Consider the following 5,370-nt stretch of genomic DNA (forward strand, 5'->3'; position numbering starts at 1 on the left):
CCAATAGAATTCAGCAACATATCAAAAAAATAATTCACCATGATCAAGTGGGATTTATACCAAGTACGCAGGGATGGTTCAACATTAGAAAAACAATCAGTGTAATCCATCACATAAATAAAACAAAAGACAAGATCTGCATGATCTTATCAATCGATGAAGAAAAGGCATTTGACAAAGTCCAACACCCATTCATGATAAAAAGTCTCAAGAAAACAGGAATAGAAAGGAAATTTGTCAATATAATTAAGGGCATTTATACAAAGCCAACAGCCAACATCATCCTAAATGGAGAGACTTTGAAGAATCCCCCTTGAGAACGGGAACCAGACAAGGATGCCCTTTATCACCACTCTTATTCAACACTGTGCTGGAGGTCCTAGCCAGAGCAATTAGGCTAGAAAAACAAATAAACGGCATCCAAATTGGTAGGAAAGAAGTAAAAGTATCTCTCTTTGTAGATGATATGATCTTATATACAGAAAACCCCAAACAATCCACAAGTTTCAGGATATAAGATAAACATACAAAAACCAGTTGGATTCCCTTACACCAACAAAGAGAACCTCAAAGAGGAAATTGCCAAATCAATACCACTTATAATAGTCCCCAAGAAGTTAAAATACTTAGGAATAAATCTAATCAGAGATGTAAAAGAGCTATACAGTAGAAACTACAAGACACTACTACAAGAAACCAACAGAGACCTGGATAAGTGGAAGAACATACGTTGCTCATGGATAGGTAGACTCAACATTGTGAAAATATCAGTTCTACCCAAAGTGATCTACAGATACTATGCAATCCCAATCCAAATTCCAAAGGCATTTTTTAATGAGATGGAGAAACAAATCACCAGCTTCATATGGAAAGGGACGAGGCCCTGGATGAGTAAAGCATCACTCAAGAAGAACAAAATGGGAGGCCTCACTACCTGATTTTAGAACCTATTATACCACCACAGTAGTCAAAACAGCCTGGTACTGGTACAACAACAGATACATAGACCAATGGAACAGAATTGAGAATCCAGACATAAATTCATCCACTTAGGAGCAGCTGATATTTGACAAAGGCCCAAAGTCCATGAATTGGGGAAAAGGCAGTATCTTTAATAAATGGTGCTGGCATAACTGGATATCCATCTGCAAAAAACGGAAACAAGACCCATACCTCACACCATGCCCAAAAACTAACTCAAAATGGGTTAAAGACTTAAATATAAAATCTAAAACGATAAAGATAATGGAAAAAAAATAAGGACAACACTAGGAGCCCTAATACGTGGCATAAACACGATACAAACCACACGTAACAATACGCAAGCGCCAGAAGAGAGACTAAATAACTGGAAGCTCCTAAAAATCAAACACTTATGCTCATCAAAAGACTTCACCGAAAGAGTCAAAAGACAACCTACAGACTAGGAAAATATTTTTGGCTACGACAAATCCGATCAGCATCTAATCTCTAAAATCTACAAGATACTGCAAAACCTTAACAACAAACAGACAAATAACCCAACTGAAAAATGGACAAAGGATATGAACAGATACTTCACCAAAGAAGATATTTAGGCATCTAACAGACACATGAAGAAATGCTCACGATCATTAGCCATTAGAGAAATGCAGATCAAAACTACAATGAGATATCATCTCACCTCAACAAGGCTAGCATTAATCCAAAAAACACAAAACAATAAATGCTGGAGAGGTTGTGGAGAGACTGGAACACTTATACACTGTTGGTGGGAATGTAAAATGGTACAACCACTCTGGAAATCAATTTAGCGCTTCCTTAAAAAGCTAGAAATAGAAGTACCATACAATCCAGCTATCCCACTCCTTGGAATATATCCTAGAGAAATAAGAGCCGTCACATGAATAGATATATGCACACCCATGTTCATTGCAGCACTGTTCACAATATCAAAAAGATGGAAACAACCTAGGTGCCCCTCAATGGATGAATGGATAAACAAATCATGGAATATCCACACAATGGAATACTACGCAATGATAAAGAACAACAATGAATCCGTACAACATCTTATAACATGGAGGAATCTGGAGGGCTTTATGCTGAGTGAATTTAGTCAGTCACAGAAGGACAAATATTGTATAAGACCACTATTATAAGAACTCAAGAAAAGGTTCAAACTCAGAAGAAAACATTCTTTGATGGTTATGAGGGTGGGGAGGGAGGGTGAGGGTTATTTACTAACTAGATAGTAGATAAGAATTATCTTAGGTGAAGGGAAGGACAGCGCTTACTACAGGGGAAGTCAGCACAACTGGACTAAACCAAAGCTAAGAAGTCTCCTGAATACAATCAAACACTTTGAGGGACAGAGTTGCAGGGGTAGGGTTCTGGAGACCATGCTTTCAGGGGACATCTAGGTCAAGTGACGTAACAAAGCTTATTAAGAAAATGTTCTGCATCCTACTTTGGTAAGTGATGTCTGGGGTCTTAAAAGCTTGCAAGCAGCCATCTGAGATACATCAGTTGGCCCCAACCACCTGGAGTAAAGGAGAATGAAGAACACCAAAGACACAGGAAAGTATTAGCCCAAGAGACAGAAGGGGCCACACAAACCAGAGACTTCATCAGCCTGAGACCAGAAGAACTAGATGGTGCCTGGCTACCACCAATGACCGCCCTGACAGGGAACACAACAGAGAGTTCCAGATGGAGCAGGAGAAAGGTGGGGTGCAGAACTCAAATTCTAGTAAGAAGACCAGACTTAAAAGTCTGACTGAGACTGAAAAAACCCCTGGATTCTCTATCAGCCCAGAACTAAAATAATTTCTGAGGCCAACTCTTCAGACAGGGATTGGACTGGAATGTGGGACATGAAATGATACTCATGAGGAGTGTGTCTCTTAGCTCAAGTAGATACAAGAGACTAAATGGGCAGTTTCTGTCCGGAGGGGAGATGGGAAGGCAGAGACGGCTAGGAGCTGGTTGAATGGACATGGGTAATCAGGGGTGGAAAGGAGGAGTGTGCTGTCACAGTATGGCGAGAGCAATTATGGTCACACAACAATGTATGTATAAAATTTTGTGTGGGAGGCTAACTTGAAATGTAAACTTCATATAAACTACAAGAAAAAAAAAAAAAAAAAAAAAAAAGAGAGAGAGAGCTATGGCTGCTAACCAAAAGGTTGGCAGTTCGAATCCACCAGCAGCTACCTGGAAACCCTACGGGCCAGTTATACTCTGTCCTGTATGGTTGCTATGAGTCGGAATGGACTCCATGGCAACAAGTTTTGGTTTTTTTAATGTGTACAAGGTACTGTTTCAGCCACTTTATAAACATATTTATTTATATTTAAGTTACCTTAAGTAATCTTCACAATAATCCTATGATGTGCTATTATTACAAAAAACATTTCAGATGACGAAACTGAGGTGCAAAGTTATTAAGCAATTAAAAAAATTTTTTTATTGTACTTTAGATGAAGTTTTACAGAACAATCTAGTTTCTCGTTAAACTATTAATACACATATTGTTTTGTGACATTGGTTGCCAACTCCATGACATGTCAACACTCTCCCCTTCTTGACCTTGGGTTCCCCATTACTAGCTTTCCTGTCCCTTCCTGCCTTCTCGTCCTTATCCCTGGGCTGGTGTGCCCGTTTAGTCTCATTTTGTTGTATGGACATGTCTAATCTTTGGCTGAAGGGTGAACCTCTGGAGTGACTTCATTACTGAGACGAGGGTGTCTGGGGGCTACACTCTCGGTGTTTCTCCAGTCTCTATCAGACCAGTAAGTCTGGTCTTTTTTTTTGTGTGAGTTAGAATTCTGTTCTACATTTTTCCCCAGCTCTGTCTGGGACCCTGTATTGTGATCTCTGTCAGAGCAGTCGGTGGTGGTAGCCAGGTAACATCTAGTTGTGCTGGACTCAGTCTTATGGAGGCTGTGGTAGTTGTGGTCCATGAGTCTTTTGGACTAATCTTTCCCTTGTGTCTTTGGTTTTCTTCATTCTCCCTTGCTCCAGAGTTATTAAGCAATTTGCCTATGTTATCCAGATCCATCTGGGGAGTCGTGGTTAAAATTGGAATCCATTTCCCATTATTTTAATCACTACTTCATAATAGAATGATTGTTATTGTTAGGTGTTGTTGAGTTGGTTCTGACTCATAGCGACCCTATGTACAACAGAATGAAACCCTGCCCAGTTCTGCACCATCCTCACAACTGTTACTATGTTTGAGCCCATTGTTACAGCCACTGTGTCAATCTGTCTTGTTGAGAACCTTCCTCTTTTTCGCTGTCCCTCTACTTTATCAAGCATGATGTCCTTTCCCGGGACTGGTCCTTCCCGATAATATGTCCAAAGTACATAAGACGAAGTCTTGCCATCTTCACTTCCAAGGAGCACTCTGGCTGTATTTCTTCCGAGACAGACTTGTTCGTTCTTCTGGCAGTCCATGGTATATTCAACATTCTTTGCCAACACCGTAATTCAGATACATCAATTCTTCTTCAATCTTCCTTATTCATTGTCCAGCTTTTATACACATATGAGGTGACTGAAAATACTACGGTTTCAGTCAGGTGCCACCTTAGGGTTGCTATGAATCAGAATCAATTCAATGGTAATTGGTTTGGTTTTTGGCTACATAGCTTGTGAGAGAATTGAATTCAGGTAGTTCCACTCCTGAGCCCAGGTTTTAACCACAACTAATCTGCTTTTTTAACTCCGTTAACTACTTCTGGAACAGAGTTCCAGTGATCTTTGCATAAGAGTGTCAAAAACAAATTCCCTGCACTCCAAAGAACAAAAATAAAAGTAAAAATGCAATCATCTTGTAATATGATATCACTAAAAAGATCACTTGCACATTCCAGATATTAAATCAGGTGACTTGTAAGTCAAGTGAGCTTGTAAACCAGGTAACTTAAACCCTCAAGCTAACTCCCTTCTCTTTATCAATACTGAATCATGGCTGGATCACTTTTACCACCTGTTCTTAAGGGAAAGGGGCAGATTTCAAACATAACTGAGCCGAGGAATTTTTAAGCAAGCGATAGGAAAGAATGAAGGAAATTATATGTTACAAGTGCCTCTTAAAAGCATCAGCGTGCCACTAAGTGCTTGCACGTACCTTATTCACCTAGATCTTTCCAAAGAACCTGTTGTTGTTAGTTGTTGTCAAGTCGACTCATGGCAACCCCATGTGTGCAAAGTAGAACTGCTCCATGGGGTTTTCAAGGTCATGACCTTTCGGAAGCAGATCACCAGGCCAGTCTTCCAAGGCACCTCTGGAACTGCCAACATTTTGTCTAGAAGTTGACTAGTTGAGTGCATAACCTTTTGTGCCACCCAGGAAATCCATAAAGAACCTGTTATCCCCATTTG

This window comes from Trichechus manatus, unplaced genomic scaffold, assembly GCF_000243295.1.
Source record: "Trichechus manatus latirostris isolate Lorelei unplaced genomic scaffold, TriManLat1.0 scaffold00197, whole genome shotgun sequence".
Lineage (NCBI taxonomy): Eukaryota > Metazoa > Chordata > Mammalia > Sirenia > Trichechidae > Trichechus > Trichechus manatus.